The following is a 21,318-nucleotide window of genomic DNA, read 5'->3' as shown; positions in this document are numbered from 1 at the left end:
GGATGAGATGGCTTTTCTTAAATTAGTTTAAGATTATATAAATATAAATAAAGGAAAACCTGCTATTGATTCATCTTCACCTGCTACATTCAGAATTATACAAGTTATGAGAAAGTCCATTCTTAGGACGGTGTGAACAACAATGAATCTGACTTTCCCTTAAGTGTTCTCCCTAATTTTCTAGAAAAAATAACTTCAATGTGCTGAATTAGACATTTATGACTTATTTGCTTGTCACTGCTTTAGTTCCTAGGAATAAGACCCAGTTTCTTTCCCCAAAAGAGTTGCAAGTTGATATAGAGACAAAAATTGCAATAAAGCGTAATAAATTCCACTGCAGAAGTTTGTACTTGATATAAATTAATATAAGTGCAAGCAATGAATTTTAAGTTCATTCTAGAGGAGTGGTTCAGAATAGCTTCATAGTGGAGAAGACCTGGACTGTCTTGGGAGATGTTTAAACAGATGAGGAGTGCAGCCGGAGGTGGGAAGGCAAAGGCAGTGGAGCCTTAGAACGCAAATGTTCACAGACATGATCTTGTGGCTTATTCACGATTCTTACCGACCTGATAAGGACACCTGCTGGTAGCTTCATCATCATCATCATCACCATCATCATCATCACCATCATGTTAATAAAGAATGGATATTTTTGCCAGGTAGTCAAACAAGCTCTTTACATGTAGCACCTAGATGTTTTCTACCATTCACCTTATGAGTTCAATCATTGTAATTATTCTCATTTTTGACATACAAAAATGAAGACTTAGAGAGATTAAGTAATTTGTTCAAATCTTGGTGTGCGCCCTTTCAACTCCATGCTCTGTACCTCTGTGCTTAACAGGGTAGGATGATTTGCCCATATTAAGGGCTCAAATATTGGTTGATAAGTATAATAATCTCATAAAAGTTAAAGTGAAGTAATCTGCTTTGATGTTTATGATGCAGTCTGGTGAATGCACTTAAGTGTCAATAGATGAATAATAAAAGTTAGAAACACACAAAAAATAGAGAATAAAAATTCATATATGTATGTCTGTTGGGAACAAAAAATCCTCTTGAATGCCTAACTTCTTAGTAAATATCAGGATATCACATACACATCATTAAGCAGCATCACTGGAGTATCCTCTATACCCTGCAAGAGGGCAATGTTATAGATGCACAGAAAGAAAATTCATATTTCCTGCACATTACAAATAAGTACATGCTATGATCACTCTTTAAGAATGAAGTAATTTGAATTTTTAAATTTTCCCTATCAATTGGTGTATATGAATCATGTTAGGTGAAGAATTATTGGTGGATTGGACATTTTATGTTTTAATTCTTTACAGAAAACAGTAAACAAATCCTTTTAGGCTTAAAATCTCACCTTCAGCAAATGAGTTATTATACTGAAGAAAGTGATGAATTCAGTAAAGTGTCTGGAATCTAAAATATTGTTATATAAGAAGTAACTGAAGGAACTGGGAATAGATGAGATGAAGCAAGACCAGGAGAGAAGTAGGTGGTCTCTCTAAACTATGTTAGGAGTTGTCCTACGAAAAAGGGATTAGACTGTCCCACACTGAAGATTTTAGACAAAGTAAACAGGTTTAGGTTGATAAAAGGATGAATATTTTGACAAGTAGAACCTTTCAACTATAAAATAGACCGGCTGCATTTTAAGCTCAAGAACTCCCTGTTACTGAAGTGCTTTAACAGAGGTTGAAGTTAAGCAGTTGGAAAAGTAAGAGCCTTTACAGTGAGAAAATTTTATGATTCTATGTTTTTTCAACTCATAAATTTGTGTAGTGCATCCATTTTACTCATTGTATACACTTAAGTATATTGTTCCTTGAAATGGCCATTCAAAGTTGTTTCCTGTGCCACACACTATGAATGTTAGGGTTGGTCCTGTGTAAATCTTACCCCCATTGACTTAGTATTAACCCTAAACAAGCAGCTTTCTTCCACAAGGAAACAAAAAAGAGGTTCAGAAATGTCCAAACTAAGTTTTTATAAAACTGTGTTATCAAATCTTATTTATCAATAAACTTCAAACATAACAGTATGAGTTCCCATATACCCTTTACTCAGCTTCCCCAAATGTTAACATTTTATATTACTAGAGTGTAATTATTGAAAGCAGAAAGTTTACATTGTCACAATGCTACTAACGATTTATAGATTCGTATTCAAATATTGCCTGTTGTCTTGTGGTCCAGATTCAAATCTAGGATCCCTTATTGCATTTGCTTGTCATATCTCCCCATTCTTCTCTAATCTAGGATAGTTCCTCAGTCTTTTTTTGTCTGTTATGACCTTGAACTAAAGGAAAATCCTAGCCAGTCATTTTGTAGAATTTTTCTCAAATAGGGTTTGTTTGATATTTTCTCATGGTTAGACTGAGGATATGTATTTCTTGACAAGAACACTTCAGGAGAGATATTGTGTGATTTTCAGTACATATTAGAGGTACAAAAAAATCTGTATGTCTCACTACTGGTGATGCTAACCTTGAAGACTTAGTTATAATGATAGCTGCAAAATCACTACTTTTCCCTTTGTAATTATTTGAGATTGTTCAAATATTCTGCTTCTTGATTAATTTTCCCATACTAATTTTAGCATCCATCAATAATTTTTGGCTTCACCAATTACTGTGGTGTTTGAAGATTGTTCATTTTCTATTCCCATCATTACCTCTACATTTATTAACTATAATTTGAGTATAAGAAAGAGCTGTTCTTCTCCTTCATTTATGTATTTATCCGGTTATTTGTTTATATATATATACATATATCAGTGTAAACTTGTGGATATTTATTTTATTCTATGGGTTAAAATTTATTACTATCATTAATTGTTTTGTTTCTCAAAGTGTTCCATATTTGGTCACTGGTACTCCTTCAAGCTCTCTCCTATATTTTTCCTACTTGGCCATACAATTTTTGGAGTAATATCTTACTTTCTGACACCACAAAATGCTCCAGACCCATCTTGTACTTTCCTCTGTATCAGCCTTGAATCAGTCATTTCTCCATGGAGTTCTTGTTCTTTGCATTAATAATGGTATTCAGAAACCAGAATCTTGGTATGAGGTGGACTCATTGCTATCCAAGCTACCTCACTGTGTTTTCAGCAGAGAGAGCTAAAAATATATATATGAATACATAAAAATATACAAATATCTCTATTTTCATATTATCTATCTGGGTGTGTGTGTATACACACACACATGTGCACACACATTATCTATCATCTGTCTATCTATCTACATATACATATAGCTTCAAATTGATATATGAATTCAAATTGATACCTTGATTCCCATCCAACACCACAGGGTTTATTCTAGCCTCCCTTACCCTTTCCTTATTTGTAACTCTTTTCTTTAACAATTAGAAACCGGATTCTCATTATTTGCAGTCTATTTATTCATTTGCTCAATTCTGGAATACACATAAAATATTTAAAAATCAGTAACCTGTACATGTGTGAAAAATACATTTACTAACAAGTTCAATATTTGTGTACATTTCTTTTTGTCTTTAGCTTTTCAGTATATATTGTACATGGTTAATTACAGTATATTAAGATACTGTTTTCCAAAGTTACTTAGGTTAGCTCTTTCCCACCTCCTTCAGTGTGTTTTTTTTCTTCTGCAGTGTGAGAAAATCCAGTACTTTGTGTTCAATTCAGACTACCGAACCAGAATTTCTAGCAGAAAAGGTCATAATCTATATGTGCAATAAGATCCCCAGGTGATTCTTTTCATTGGAGAAATCTGAGGAACACTGCTTGATGTCTCTACAATTAAGATGTCTAAAATGAAACTTCAATTATTCCTTCTTCCAAACTGTCCCATCCTGCAAATCTTTTCTTCCTCAGTGAATGGTGCCATGATTCACACAAAAACTAACTCAATGCAAAAACCTGGGAATGATCCTCAATTCCTTACTTTTCTTCACTTTCTGCATAGACTGCATCGTTAGGTCCTCTGGAATCTCAACACTCTCTCTCTCTCTCATCACATATATAATGTCTCTCTTCAACTTCATTGCCACCATCTTAGCCACTACCATTTCTCCTTTGCTCTACTTGAACAGCCTAGTATCTACACAGCTATCTTTTAAATGAAACTATCTTTTCATTTAATTGCTTTCTCTTGCATCTTAGATAAAGTCAAAATCCTTAGCCTTAGAGATTCTGGCCTTGCCTTTTCTTGTAAGTTGTATTTTCATACTTATAAGTACATGCACACTCACACACACACACACATATAGTTGGTATTGTTAGTTTAGGCTTTGTTGGCCCTCCCATCCTAGCATGAGAAAATTAAGAAGCAAAGTCAAACCAAAAAAAAAAAAAAAAAAATTTAAAAATAAATTTGAATAATATCCTTTCCCTCCAGAACATTTCTTTAAAGTAGTATTATCATTAATGGCAGTACAGACCAGAATTTTTTCCCTTAGACATAAAGGCATGGTGAAGAAGTCTCATTAAAAACTGGAATCTAAGCTTTAAATGTCAAATTCTGTCTCTAATCTTCTGCAGTAAGCCATAATGATTAAAGTATAGGAATCTGAATCAGAGGTCTGGTTTAGTATAATCTTTTTCTTTTTATAAGCTTTGTACCTTAGACAAGTCATTTATCTCTCCACTCCTTAATTTCTTCATTTATAAATGGAGATGTTAAGAGTATTGATATTCAAGGCTAATGAAAAAAGAATGCATCTAAGTAATGTATCAAACACTTTAAAAAGTGACCAGTTCAGGTTCTCTGCCCATTTTTAAATTGGAATATTTGGGAATTTTTGATATTAAATTGTGTGATTTCTTTAGATAATTTGGGTATTAACTCCTTATCAGATATATCATTTGCAAAAATCTTCCATTCAGTAAGTTACCTTTAAATTTTGTGATGGTTTTCTCCTCTCTGCAAAAGCTTTTCAGTTTGATATAATCACACCTGTTTAATTTTACTTTTGTTGGCCTTGCCTGAGGATATAAACCCCCCAAAAAATATTTCTAAGATCAATGTCAATGTATTTTTCCTAGGGGCTTTATGGTTTCAGGTCTTAAATGTGAGTTTTTAATCCATTTAAAATTTATTTTTATGTATGGCATAAGGAAATAATTCAGTTTCATTCTTTTGCAAGTAGTTGTCCAGTTTTCCCAATACCATTTGTTGAAGAGGCTGTCTTTTTTTCATTGTATGTTCTTGCCTCCTTTCTTCTAGATTAATTGGTCACATAACTGTGGGTTTATTTCTGGGCTCTCTATTCTATTCCATTGACCTATGTGTCTATTGTTATGCTAATATCATACTGTTTTGATTACTATAGCCTTGTAGTATAGTCTGACATCAGTGCATGTCATACCACCAGCTTTGTTTTTCTTTCTCAATATAGCTTTGGTTATTGGAGGTTTTTTGTCTGTTTGTTTGGATGATTCTATACAAATTTTAGGATTATTTGTTCTAATTCTGTGAAAAATACCATTGGTATTTTGATAGGGGTTACATTGCTTTGGGAATACATACAAATGACCAAAAGACACATGAAAAGATGCTCAATATCACTAATCATCTGGGAAATGCAAATCAAAACCACAATGAGATATCACCTTACACCTGTCAGAATGGCCATCATCAAAAAGGGAATCCTTGTGCACTGTTAGTGGGAATGTAAATCAGTGCAGCCACTATGGAAAACAGTACAGAGGTTCCCCCAAAAGTTAAAAATAGAATTACCATATGATCCAACAATTCAACTTCTGAGTATCTATCCAAAGAAAACAAAAACACTAATAAGAAAGGATGTATGCACCCCTCTGTTCATTGGAGCATTACTTATAATAGTTAAGATATGGAAGAAACTAGTGTCCATAAATAGATGAATGGATAAAGAAGATGTGGTATATATATATATATATATATATATATATACACATATATAATGAAATATTACTTAGTCATAAAAAAGAATGAGGGCTTCCCTGGTGGCACAGTGGTTGAGAGTCTGCCTGCCGATGCAGGGAACGCGGGTTTGTTCCCCGGTCCGGGAAGATCCCACATGCCGCAGAGCGGCTGGGCCTGTGAGCCATGGCTGCTGAGCCTGCACGTCCGGAACCTGTGCTCCGCAACGGGAGAGGCCACAACAGTGAGAGGCCCGCATACCGCTAAAAAAAAAAAAGAATGAAATATCTTCACTTGCAACAACATGGATTGACCTAGAGTACTAGGTGTGCTAAGTGAAATAAGTCAGACAAAGAAGAACAAATACTGTATGATTTCACTTATATGTGAAATCTAAAAAATAAAACAAAGAAAATAAAACAGAAACAAACTTGTAGATACAGAGAACAAGCTGGTGATTACTAGAGGGGAAGGGGGATAGGGGATTGAGAGAAATAGGTGAAGGGGATTAAGTGGTACAAATTTCCAGTTATAAAATAAATGTCTTGGGGATGCAATATATCGCATAAGGAATATAGTCAATAATACTGTTATAATTTTGTATGGTGATATATGGTTACTAGACTTACCATGGTGACCAATTCAAATGTATTTAGATGTTGGATCACTATGTTGAACACTTGAAACTCACATAATATTGTATGTCAAATATACTTCAATAAAAAAGTGACCAGTTAACATTAATTGGTATTATAATTACATTTCCTCTGCATAGAGGTACATTTTATTGATTTTTTCATTATAAACTATAAAAGTACCTTTTACTTTCAAGATGAGTTCTAAGATTACTTGTTAATGTTAATATGGTAATTTAAAATATGTCTAGATATAGTTTAATTTTAATTGCCTAACACAAATATGTCTGATATTCACCATTATGAATTAAAACCTATTAGTAAAGCTGTCAAATGAGTCACCAAAACATTTTTATTTATTGCCTCTCATTGAACCCTAAATGCTAATAAGACTTTTTGTTGGAATGAGGGATCAAAATTTTATACTTTTTAAGAACTAATGCCATAGCTGTTTTATTTTTATAAATAAAGCTATTTCCATTTACTTTGTAGTGTACAATTTTTGCATGGCCTGGAAAGAGCAAAATTATTCTTTGGGCTGACAAAAATGATAAAAAGGCTCATTGCTGATGAAGGGAAGAAGACAAAGAAGAACAGAGAAAGAAGGATTAGTTCTTCTTTCAAAAGGGGGGGCAAGATACCAGAGCTTTCTGCAGGGAAACTGAAGCACACCTTTCTTTCTGAGATTTGAAAGGAAGAGATGCCCTACATTTAAATATCTAGAGTATATCTTCCATTTAAAAATGAACCTAGCTAATCATCCAGTGAGGAAGAAAAGAGTAAAATAGCCTTTGATCAAGTCCTTTTTGTGGTGTTAAATGAAACTAATTATAATGAATATCACATATCTAATGAGTTCAAGAATTCCCCTTGGAAGAATTGGTCTGTCCTTTACAAAAAAGAGAGTTCAAGTGAGTTATTTGCATTTGGTAGGGAAGCTCTACTGTCCAAATCATACTCATTTAAAGGTCCAGTTCAAAGTCTGCCATAATTTGCTATTATATATGTAATTTTTGAATGTAATATACAGTTATATAGGTATATATCATCAACAAGAAATCTTATCTATACTTCTTTGATTAGGCTCCCTGTAGTGACATATTTCTCCTTCCTTTCCAAATACTGAGTGGTGATAGTCATTTTTAATTGAAGTGAAATAAATGATTGTGCATATCACAATACGGTTGAGGAACTTAGAGGAACATTAGAATTTATGATCATGATTACTCACTGACTTTCTTCATGAAGTTGTCAAAATTACTTATTACTAAAACTCCTATTTTCTGAGTATTGACAAGGTTCTTGTGACATTTATGTAGATTACATTAATGATTTTATAATTTTAACAGTTAGAAGTTGATGCTCTTTCCCATTATTTGCAGATATTTATTTTTGAAAACCCTTCAGTAAACAATAGTTTTATTTTAAATATATGAAATTTTGAAATTATATTTTAAGTAAATAAGGCCATTAGGTTTGAGGATTGACCTATTTTTTCACTAATCTTGTCAGTGCTGTTTGTTCCAAATCATCCCCTTTATGCTAAAAAGCAAGGGCTCTTTTTTTTCTATTTTTAAGGAGACTGTGTAGAAAGTTTCTTTGGGAAGGATGGAAATTCTCTGAAAAACATGAAGTCTAGGCACCTATTTTCAGAAGAAGTATTTCCCATCACTATCCCTCATGTGTGTCTGTGCCCAGTAGTTCTCAGAACTTAATTTACAACCTGCTATGAGAATTGGACACAATCACTCCCTCCTTGAAGCACTTGCTTTGATACAACCCCCATTCCTAGTTTTCCTCTGGTCTCACTCATCATTTTACCTGAGTCTCCTATACCGGACATTCTTCCTCTTCCAGACGTTATGACCTCTTCTCTTTACCTGGCGATCCTGCTCTTCGTAACCCGTGCGGTCTCCTGGAGAGTTGGTAAGATTTGCTACGTTGAGACAACGTTCTCGGTAAAACTATTGCTACCCATATTTTGAAGGGCGGCCATGGACCGGCTTAACCCGCATTTCCTATGTGGAAGGAAATTTCAGACTGCTGTTATATTGCTGTTTCTTGCTGCTATCAGTGTAGTCTTTAGAAGAGAGATGAACTCAGGCTAGAGCCAGCCAACCTTCAAACAGAGATGAAAGGAAATGTTGCTTTAATAATGGAGGTTCTATTTCCTGTGGCCTGTAATCTAAACTGATTGAAACTGTGGTAAATTAGGACCATGAAGGGTAGAAAAATCCAACTGTTTCTCTGCTTGAAACGGAAGTGGTGACAAGACATGGCTGCAAAACAGCAGCCATTGCAGGAGATTTGACTGTGGCTGCAAGTTTCTTTCAAGCATCTTTCTTTGAAATTTAAAACAGGACAGCAGGGGCTTCCCTGGTGGTGCAGTGGTTGAGAATCTGCCTGCTAATGCAGGGGACACGGGTTCAAGCCCTGGTCTGGGAGGATCCCACATGCCGTGGAGCGACTAGGCCCGTGAGCCACAACGACTGAGCCTGCACATCTGGAGCCTGTGCTCTGCAATAGGAGGGGCCGCAATAGTGAGAGGCCCGCGTACTGCGATGAAGAGTGGCCCCCACTTGCCACAACTGGAGAAAGCCCTCTCACAGAAACAAAGACCCAACACAGAAAAAAATAAAATAAATAAATAATTAAAACAAACAAACAAACAAACACACAAGACAGTGGAAGCCACTCCAGCGTCAAAGACTAGATTAAGGGCAATACATTCCCATGTGCCCAGTCATCTCCTGTACTTTGCCTTACCTCCTCTCAACTTCACCTCTGACTCTAGCCAAAGCTCTAGTGAAAAATCCTGTGCAGGCTTTAACTCTCTTTGCCTGACAGTACCCTACCTCAAAGCATGTACAGGGTATTTTTCTTTTCCTGCCCCAGGGCTTTTCTAACTCTTTGGCATGAGACCCCAGTGGCAGCCCCTTCAGCCTTATAACTTGGGGAAATTTGGGTGACCTTAAACTAATAGGAGATGTGAGCCAGTTGTTGAATGCTTCACCATGTCTCCTCAGACTGAAAAGTTTTGAGAATCATTTCATGAGGTTCTTTAGAAAGTCACACATAAAACCAGTCATCGGCCTTGCCTCTAGTGAGACCATTTTCTTTTCTCCCCTGTTCAGTCTCCAATCCCTCATGTCTGCTCCTTGCCAACAGACCTCCCAAATAAACTACTGGCACACAGAAGAATCTTGTGGGCTCTGTGTTAAGTATAAGGGTGACCTCATCTAAAACACCACCCAAACCCGTACCCTGAGAGGGCTCCCCGAGAGTTGAGATAGGATGGAATGAGCACCACACAGAGATCAGTCAGTGCACAACCACAGCTGTGAAGCTGAATAGTTATAACTAGATGAAAACTTTGGCAGTGGTAACTCACACATGGGGCTGGTGGGAAACAAACCTCAACTCTAGTGAGTTTTTTTTTTTTTTTTAATATTTATTTATTTATTTATTTATTTCTGGCTGTGTCGGGTTTTATTTGCGGCACACAGAATCTTTCGTTGAGGCTCGAGGACATCGCACAGGTTCTGTAGTTGTGGCACACGTGCTCAGTAGTTACAGCACATGGGCTTAGTTGCCCCACGGCATGTGGGATTTTAGTTCCCTGACCAGGGATTGAACCTGAGTCCCCTGCATTGGAAGGCGGATTCCCAGCCACCTGGACCACCAGGGAAGTCCCTCTAGTGAGTTTTTGATGGGCTTGTTTCACAAAGAACCCCCAAGCCTGACTTGAAATACTGTCTGGTCCCTAAACTTGCACCAGCAGGAAATGGCCCATGAAAGTCTTTAGGATACCCTTCTCTTTAAAGTTGATATCAAGTAGGACTATGGAGGATAATGAACAAAAATTTCTTTGCAGAGAAAGGAGTCAATGAAGGAATTGATTCTACTTACAGAGAAGAGCATGTTTGTTATCACTGCCCAGCAGAGTTAAAATTACTGTGGAACTTTTCCAAATGTGAACTTTTACTGTGTATTATTTGTTTTGGCAGCAGATAGCTTTAGTTTACAGATTACTGGCCCATGAGGAGTTACATTTGCACTTTGTGGAGATGACTGAATCACAAAGGGATCCTGGATTTCTTGGTGAATACACTACTGTCATAGGGCTTGGTGCTTGTTTCTCTCAGGAAAAGAGTGAAACTGTTCTTTTTGGTAGAAAGAAGGATGCATATTGATATTTGAATGGCTAAAGAGGAAGACTGGCTGAGACTAACAGTTTTCTCACAATATCTGTTCTCTTCTCATACCTTAATAGAATTTCCTATTTTTACCCAGGTGCAAAAATACTCATAATAAAGATCTTTTCCTATGTTCTGGCCAACAGCACATAAGCAGAAATGACTTGTGCAAATTCTGGGATGTGTCCTTAAAGTGAGGGTGATGCTTTTCCTCTCCACTTTCTCTATCCTGGTGCAATATGGTTATGAAGGCTGGAGTCAGATTATGACGATTAGAGCCACATCCTAGGCACACTGAAGTGAGAAGCTGAACTAGAGTCTGTCTTGTACAACATCAGAGCCACTGTACTACTCTTGAACTGTCCACATCTGAATGCATAAGCGAGAGAGAGAAAAAAAATCTGCCTCTAGAGACATATTATGTATTTTGGGTCTGTTATATGAAGCATAATTTACTCTCGCACAGCTTGAGACTCAGTACAGTCCAGTGTGTCATGAAGGGCCATCTGGTATGAATATTCTGGGAAAAAGTTCCTCACTCCCAAGATCCTAAGAGAGCTGCAGGAAGAGCTATTTTTTTTTTTTTTTTCACTGTGAAGATTGTCATATCCGGAGTGATGCCTGGGACTGCTCTCGTCATCTTGCTGCAGCCTAAGGACAAAGTCATCACTGAAGTTGGCTCTATGAATCAGAGTCCAGTCAAGAAAACGGAAGTGACTCAAATTCATGTTTATTCAATTTCCAATCATTAAATTTTTTTGGTATAAAACAGACTCTATATGATAAATTTGTATGATGTTAAATTTTTATGAGGTTTATATTATACTTTGTTTATATTCTTATTTATATTTTTATTATCTATATTGCCATCTGGGGTTTACATTAAGATTGTTTTCTTGTATTGACTTGCTTTTTTTAACAAACTTAAAAACTTTAAAACACTTTCCTATTCAACATGAAAAATTAATGGAAAATAAAACTCATAGTATTATTGTAGACAAATAATTTTTACCATCTTTTATCTATCTTTCCCTTATTATGCTGTTTCAAACTGTGCTCATCTATATAAAATATATATGATTTAATTGTGAATACTTGCATATGATATTATATTTTATTCCTACTTACCCTAATGGACAAGCACAGTGTCATTTAGATGGATATGTGTGCTGACTTTAACATCATTGAAAATAAGTTTAAATTTTAACCTGAAATAGCTTATTTTTCTCTGTCAAATCAAAATATAAATTTTAGAGGACAATTCTTACTTTATGTTTAAAAGCTTGTCAATAGAGCAGAAAAGCATACTTGTGTTTGTTAAGGAATCCTTCACAGGAAACATGCTTTACATCCTGAAGCAATAAGGGAATTCATTACTGTCTTGATAAATAGATGAATAAAAAATCTCTTGTTTACTGTTTCTCTGCCAAATTCATTGGACCAGCAAAGTAAACAATACAGCAAACAATTGTACAAATCTTTGTTGATTCAAAAGAAAACAGAGTTTAACATTTTTATCTAACTTCTTATCATGCCCTTTGATTGTCTATAGTTTTACTGTAATTTAAATACTTCTTGGGACTTCCCTCGTGAGGTAGTGGTTGAGAATCTGCCTGCCAATGCAGGGGACACGGGTTCGATCCCTGGTCTGGGAAGATCCCACTTGCCGCGGAGCAACTAGGCCCGTGAGCCACAACTACTGAGCCTGCGCTCTAGAGCCTGTGAGCCACAACTACTGAGCCCACGTGTCAAAACTACTGAAGGCTGCACCCCTAGAGCCCATGATCCACAACAAAGAGAAGCCACTGCAATGAGAAACCTGTGCACTGCAACAAAGTGTAGCCCTCTCTCGCTGCCCCTAGAGAAAACCCACACGCAGCAATGAAGACCCAACACAGCTCAAAAGAAAGAAAGAAAAGAAAGAAAGAAAGAAAGAAAGAAAGAAAGACTTCCTGATGACCTTGTGAAATAGGTTTGCAAAATTTTATTGACTCTGTTATAAATAAGAATCTTTTGAAGACACATGGAGGAATCTAGTATACCCACAAAGAGTAAGACATTCAGTAATAGTATGATACATTGGCTCTCTAATCTGATTAGATGCTAATGACTCTATCTCCAGTAGTAGAGAGCACTGAGAGTCCTTGGCTTAAATTGTTTAGAGATATGCAAAATATCTGCTTTAGTTATTCCTAATCAACCACTTATAAGAAGCAAGGAGCTAAGTAACTCCATATATGATACTTCTGAGCATTTTAGAAAACTGAGTAATATAGTGACATTAGTTGGTTGCTACTAATGCCACTGGACAAAGTGGTGAAACAAAAGAATGAGTTCAGGTATTTGACTTCCCAACTCAAGCCACAGAAATGACCTAAGAGCTTCCATGAGTGCTCTGAAGGAGACCCTTATCTCCTACAACCACAGGGCTGAAATTGCTGAAATTCAAGTTGAGCTGCCAGCCTCCTAGGGCGCCTCCTGTTAAAGTTAGGGCATTTATTGGGAAAAAAATGGGATTCTTCAAGTTGTGTTGGGGAGCTGTGGGAAGACTCTCATGAAGCTGAGCCCTAAATTATGATTAGTCTTCTGTGCCAGTGGGAGAGGTCTCCTCATCCTCAATGGCAAGGGGCATCCCTACCCCAGTGGTTTGCATCTTTCCACCTCTGTCTGAGGGGATTAATTCTTCATTGCCTGAGGGAACGTAATGGCCTCCCTGAGGCAGTTGCCATCCAAGACAATGCAGATTCTCCTCAGAACCCACCCTCACTGTCCCTCTTTATTTCTAGACCTATAACTAGACTCGAGTCCCAACAGGCCCTAGGTGGTGAGGTAGAGTGTGACCCATGAAAATGTAGCTACACTCCAAAAGAACTACTTGAGTTTTCTAATTTATACAAGTGGAAATCTGGGGAAAATGTGTGGGAAAGGGTGTAAGTGTAGGGGCAACATCTGTCTTGTTTATTGTTTAATTGCAAATATCTAGTACTGTCTCTAGCACATAAAATGTACTCAGTAAACATTCTGGAATAATAATTGAGTGGTTGCTAAAAATAAAATCCATTTCTCTTTTTGACACTTTTCATGTATATACTATATAAATATATATAAATAATATAGATGCCTCTATAGAGTCATATACATGTATATATGTATATATTTTTCACTGGTTCATATATATGTACATATATATGTGTGTGTGTGTGTGTATATATATATATACACACACACACACACACACACACACACACTGGCAACAAAGAAAGGAGGAAATACTGGAGCTTTCGCATCTGCTTGCCCAGATGTGGGACATAAAGGGAAGAGGAAGTCTGCCTGCTGATGCAGGGGACATGGGTTCGTGACCCGGTCCGGGAGGATTCCACATGCCGAGGAGGAGAGGCTGGCCCCGTGAGCCATGGCCTCTGGGCCTGCGCGTCCGGAGCTTGTGCTCCACAACGGGAGAGGCCACAACAGTGAGAAGCCTGCGTACCGCTAAAAAAAAAAAAAAAAAAAAAAAGGAGTCAGACTCTTTATTACATGTATTTATTTATTTATTTATTTTTTTTTGCGGTACGTGGGCCTCTCACTGTTGTGGCCTCTCCCGTCGCGGAGCACAGGCTCCGGAGGCGCAGGCTCAGCAGCCATAGCTCACGGGTCCAGCCGCTCCGCGGCATGTGGGATCTTCCCAGACCGGGGCACGAACCCGTGTCCCCTGCATCGGCAGGCGGACCCTCAACCACTGCGCCACCAGGGAAGCCCACATGTATTTATTTTTATGATAATTATTTTAGTATCTATCTGTTTCCCTCACTTGACCTACATTACTATAAGGGTGAACACCACTTCTCTGTTTCTATCTGAACACCAAGCACCAATTGCAGCATGTAGCATAGAGTAGGTTCCCAATAATGTCAAATAAATGAATAAAAACAACTATTTTATAGTCAGAGGTATATACCTTCTAATAGCAGAAATGGCTTTAAAGCAATTTTAGAGGAGTTATTTGAAGAGCAATTAATAAGATAATTCCATGGCAAGTGAAGCTTTTTATCAGTGGTGAGGGAATTGTTGTGAATGTATGAAAAATATATGTACAAGTCAAGAAAAAACACACAAGCAAGTATAAATTAAAAAAAAAAACAAATTTGTCATTTATTTATTTATTATAAAAGAGGTTTTTGTGGAGAGGAAACCCAGAAAAGTAAAATGTGCTTGCCCAGAAACTGAGAGACTTGCAGTCTGATTCCATTTCTATCACTAATTATTTGGCAGAACTAAACAAGTGGCTTAATTTCTTGGATACTGTTTACTTATCTATGAAATGAAAGGGCTGGAATAAATGATTTCTAAGATGTGTTGAAATTCTCAATTGCTATGAATTTATCTGACTAGGGTTTTTACCCTTACTTATAGTGGAAGAAATAGAAGGGCCTTGAACTGTGTAGGGTCAGTAAAAATGTTTTTATTGCATTCAGGTATAAGTGGTTCTTATTACTGACCTGTGCTGGGGCTGTCTCATGGGGCAGAGAGTCTATGATGGTTTATAAATTTATCCTATTTGGGAAGATTTACCACTGTGTATTTTATTGATTTTTTAATTCAGTAAACCTGATAAACCAGGTTATTGCCCATTCAGAACTGGATAAAGTAAGACAAATTCACAGGTTGAAAACCGAGACTAAAAGGAATGTGGAGTTAGAATGAATAAGCTAAAACTTCATGGTGAAGAGACAAGCTTGATGAAAAGCAAGATCTCACTTCAAAATTCTTGTCATATTCAAAAAAGCTTTTGAAATTGAATATATCTTGAATTGAATAAAGTGTTAGAGTTTGGTTAGGCAGTGGGAAGTAGTTTGTGTTCTAGCTGCTACCTTAGTTCTCAGCTTTCGAAACGAAGACTATTTAAAAGTGTGGGCTAAAAACTGGTGGGGTAGGAATTTCTACCACTCATTTACCTGTCCTCATCCCTCCAAAGTTCCCCTCTCCCCTGCCAGAAACATCAGTTTGAGTAACTATCTGCTCAAGAAAATACCTTCACCAGAGCCAAGGATTCCAGGCAAGGGATTACAGCACCTGGGTGAAGCACAGAAATATGAAAGGATACAATGAAGATGGTAGGAAAGATAGATTCACACGACTTACGTTACCTCTCTCCCAAGCCCCAGCAGCCAGCGAGGAGAGAGATACCATCCAGAGAGGAAGAGTGAGGTGAGTGCCAGACATTACCCTGAGCCCCAGAGCTGGCTGCCCAGCACCAGGCTGACTCCTGCCATATAGTCCACCAAGTCCACTTCTGAGCATATAGCTGAAGGAAATGAAAACACTATCTTGAAGAGATGTCTGCGACCCCATGTTCAGTGCAACATTATTCACAATAGGCAAGATAGGGAAACTACCAACATGTCATCTAAAAGGATAGAGAAAATGTGAATATCATTCAGCCATCAAAAAGAAGGAAGTCCTGCCTTTTGTGACATCATGGATGGACCTTGAGGGTATTATGGGAACTGAAATAATACAGAGAAAGACAAATACTGTATGATATCACTTATATGCAGAATCTAAAAAGCAGAAATCACAAATAAATAGAGAGTAGAATAGTGGTTGCTAGGGGCTTGGTGGGGGGTGGAAATGGAAAGATGTTGGTGGAACGGTACAAACTTCCAGTTATTTCTGGGGATCTAATTACAACATGGTGACTATAATTAACAGTACTGTATTATATACTTGAAACTTAAGAGAGTAGAACTTAAATGTTATCACCACACACACGCATACACACACACACAAAATGGTAATTATGTGAGGAGATAGAGGTGTTAACCTTACTGTGGTAATCATTTTGCCATATATACATGCATCAAATCACATTTCACATCTTAAATTTACTTATGCTATGTGTCAATAATATCTCAATAAACCTGGAAAAAGACTATGGGCCATTTAAATGTCACTATTATATTAAACCTATAAAAGGTTGTTATAAATAAAAATTGGTTACATATCTCAAAGAACACATTTGAAAAGTCATCAAACAAAGTAAAAAAAAAAGAGGTAATTCTGGTTTTATTTTGTTTTGTTTTTTTCTATTGTTAATACTGATTAGGCATCAGTTTTGAATTGGGAATGATATTAGTTAATGTACATTGAGCACTTACTCTGTACCAGGCTCCTTTATTTTTACACAATAAACCTATGAACTGGAAGCTACTATTATTAAACCTTTTTATAGATAAGGACACTAAGACACAGAGAGGTTAAGTAATTTGCCTAAGTTTTAAAGTAAACAACCTAGTGTTATATGTCTAATATAAAAATTTAACATATATTTATGAGCACCTATCTTTGTGTCAGGAACTTTAGGAGACATTGATTATTGAATAGTAAACATGGAGTATTTGAAATTGAATATTTTAGTGAACAGCAAGTAGAATTTTATTATTGGAATCTCGATGTGTAGATAATATGCTTTCAGCAGACATGTGAGTAATCATCATCGTGCTGCTCCTTACAACAGATTTGTAAGTCAGTCAGGCCTGCATTTAAATCTTGCCCACATCATTAATTATATAACCTAGTGTACTAGAGCTCAACCTTTAAGTCTCAATATCTTCATCTGTAAAAATCATACCAGTCTTGTTGGGTTATTGTTAGGATTATAAAAGATGCACATTAAATGCAGTAGAATAACGGGTTCATAGGGGTTCCTCACTAAATGACAGGGGGGCAGGCAGAGTTCGCTGTCAATCTCCCCCTTCCTGGATAAGAGAGTGTTCATTTTGCTCAGTTGACAGCAGGCCATGTGCTTCAGGACCTTTCTCCAGCCCTAGGAGTGAAGCTCTATTAGTCCTGGCCAATTGTAATGATCCTGTTCTCTCTCTGGAGATTGGTTCTGTAATGGACTTCTGACATGATTTTGTAAGCCTGAGGGGGTGGTCTGCTGACTGGTGGAGGGATTTCTTGAAAAGTTCTTTCTTGCTCCTTAAGTAAAAGCAAAAAGCAAGAGTTTTCTTTTTTCAACCTTTAATATTATTGTATAAATATATATGTCTTGTTTTTCCTGGTGCCATCTCATGAGGCAAAAAGCTTACTCCCTGAATAGGACCGAATGAAAGATAGAACAATTCCAGGGTTTGATGATATTTCAAAACCATTATATTAACTGTGAAAATTCCCTAATTTTTGCTTTGTGAAATAATTCTTTCTACATTTTAGACTATTTTAGTTGGGTTTTGGGGGTAACTTTCAGGCAAGAACACCCTAACAGATGAGAATTGTCATCATAATAGTTATTATTAAAGAGAAGAATGTGCATTCCACTCAAAAATTTACCTCATCCTAAAAAAGAAGGAAACTGCAAAAATTTAGCTCCAAGCTCATACTTAGTCCTCTCTGAGAGAGCAGTATGTAATTGGTCCGAGATTGATTTTTATTGGACTACTGCGTCAATGGTGGGATCCTTGTACCTAAGCGTTTTCAGGAAATGTCACCTTGCTTTTTTTCTTTCATTTCTGCCTCAGGTTTGGCAGATAGTTTTGTTTCCTGTTATCTGGTATGTCTATGTATTATTTATATATTTATGCAACAAATATCTATTGAGTGCTTACCATATACTATGCCTGATATAGGGTGCTAGTACCAGAGTAGGCTTTCCTGAGAAGGGACAATGATATAAGGTAGAAAGGATGAGTTGAGGCTGACTAGGTGAAGTGGGAGGAGATATCTGTGAAACAACAGAGATAATGGTGCACTTGAAAAGTGGAAAGCCTGAGGTTTTGAAATATAAACGGCAAGGGGCTTATAGGCACAAGATGAAGTTGCAGAAGTAGGTAGAGGGGATGTTAAGTACTTAGATTTTTACCCTAAGAGTAAGAGGAAGTCTTTGAAAACAGGTTTTAGTAATGAGAAACATGGTTAGGTTTTTATTTTGAAAAGATTGCTTGGGTGCAACATGAAAAACAAATTGAAAGGAGGCAAAAGTAGATGTGGGGAGATGAGTTAAGAGGTTTCTGCAGTTTTCTGGGTGAGAGCTGTGTGGGTGACTTCAATTAGGGTAAGAGCAGTGGAAATAGATGACTACAGATTTGAGAGTAATTTGGAGGTAAAATTGACCAGACTTCTACGGGGAATGAGATAGATTGAGATGCGCTGCTAGATATTTGGCTTGCTGAATAGTAGTTATGGTGATTTACTGAAAGAAAGCTGTAGTAGTGGATTTGATTTTGGGGGTAAAAATATTATGGCTTTGGTTTTGAACATGTTTAGTTAAGCATCTTACCAGAGTGGAGGTGTTGAATAAGCAGCTGGATATAGGTATATGGAACTTAGAGAACAACTCCGTGCTAGAGGTATACATTTCGGAGTTACCATTAAACAGGACAATTGAAATCATGAGGGTAGCTGAAATCATATGGGAGAAAGACTGGAGCATGAGATGATGGCCTAGAACTGAGACCTGAGAAGCTGCAATATTTATTGATTAGGTAGAGAAAGATGAGCCTGAAAAGAAAATGAAGAAGAAAGATCCAGAATGGAGAAAAATCAAGGGAACTGGTATTACAGAAGAAAATTAAAGATGGATGCTGTAAGCAGAAGAGAGAGGAAAATCAGTGGTGAGTTTTCTGAGATTTAGGACTGACAGAAGTCTATAGGGTTCAGTTCCTTTAACAAGATCTCCTTTGATGGAGGGAAAGGGGTTTAAACCAGATTAGAGTATGTGGAGGAATAAGGAGAAGGAAATAGAGACAGTGAATAAAATTAATTGTTTAGGAGCTTGACTGTTAAGGAGGGAAAAAAAAAGATGGAATGGAGTTTGTAAGAAGGAATATGTGAGTAAAATAGTTTATTTATTTTTTAAAATATTGAATAGAATTGAACATATTGAATTTGCGAAAGATCTAGCGGAAATGACTAAAAATATTATATAAAACACAGACCAGTAAAATGGTGAAGTATGTCTCTTTGGGAAACCAAATGGAGAGAGAGTCAAATCATAACCTGAGTCATTTACTTGAGAAAGAACACTTTGTCTACTTTAAGAAGGAGGTAGGCGTAGAAAATGTATATAGATATGGGGAAAGTTACAGACCTGGTAAAAGATTTTGAGAGAGTTTCTGTCATATGGATTCTATTTCTCTATAACTTAGGAAGTGAAGTCATCTTCTGAAAGTAAGTTTGAAGTTGGGGTATGTTACATGTTTGAAGAGAGAATGAAATGTTTGAAATTGACATGGCTTACTTTGGCAGAAACTGACAGTCTCCTTCAATACGCTGGTTATTGGGTACGTGAGGTGTGTGTATCAACTTTGCTCTACCAACACAATCATCATTTAAAAACAGTTAGGGGGACTTCCCTGGTGGTCCAGGGGTTAAGACTCCACGCTCCCAATGCAGGAGACCTGGGTTTGATCCCTGGTCAGGGGACTAGATTCTGCATGCTGCAACTAAGAGCCTGCATGCCACAACTAAAGATCCCATATGATGCAACTAAAGATCCTGCACGCGGCAACGAAGATCCCAGGTGCTGCAACTAAGACCCGGCACAGCCAAATAAATAAATAACAAAACAAAACAAAAAACCACCTAGGAATGTGGGTCTCAACACATACAGTCAGAGCTGTAGGTATGAGAACTCCACCTTAGCCTCTTAACCAAGCTATATTCTCCAATGTAGTTTTTCTCAGAGTCCTAGGTTAGAGATTTTAGAATGCTCTTTAATGATTCATGCTTTGGTCCAAGTTACATCAATAATTCTTGTATTTTTCCTCCTCAACAAGGAGCTCAGAAGGGAAAAGGGGTAACTTCCATCCTGAAATCCTAATCTTCATACTAGCCAAAGGATTTTTTGTAGACAAGAACAAAATATCATGTGAAACATAAATGGATCATGCTTATTTTTGTCTAAGTTTATGTTGAATATGAGCCTATGTAAGTTTTTAAGTCTACTGTCTTCACTTTGTTACAGAATAACCTTAATTCTTTTATTTATTCAAAAAAATGTTTATTGAGCACCTACTTTGCTCTCGGCATTACCCTGGGCCCTAGAGATACAGTGATGAACTGCAAAATCAACAATACCTTCATACCTTCATGGAACTCATATTCTAGAAGGTGGATTAGATTCTTTTAAAATAAACAAATATATAATATAATATCACTTCAACAGCAGGGTAAGAGGATAAAAAGTGATGGAACATATGAAGAGAAAAGGTTGTGGATAATATAGATAGGGCCAGGAAAGGTCTATTTGTGGAGATGACATATGAACAGGGGCCTGAAAAAAATAATTGCATAAGTCATGAAAAATCTAGGGTAAACATTTCCAGGCAAGGAGAATAGTAAGCACAATACCCCTGAGATTGGAATAAGTTTGATTTATTTTTGAAAGAATTAAGAACGTGGCTAAATAAGGCTAAATCAGGAGAGAGTAGTAAAAGTTAGAGAAGTAGGAAATAGTAGAAGAGTTCAGTGAAGGTGGACATCAGGACCATGGTAAATTATTTAAATTTTATTCTAAGGAGGATGGAGAATGATTGAAGGGTTTGAGTAGATGAACGCTGTATTTTATTTTATTTAATTAATTTAT

The sequence above is a fragment of the Phocoena sinus genome, chromosome 17, assembly GCF_008692025.1.
Source record: "Phocoena sinus isolate mPhoSin1 chromosome 17, mPhoSin1.pri, whole genome shotgun sequence".
Taxonomy (NCBI): domain Eukaryota; kingdom Metazoa; phylum Chordata; class Mammalia; order Artiodactyla; family Phocoenidae; genus Phocoena; species Phocoena sinus.
This window is presented reverse-complemented; position numbering follows the sequence as displayed.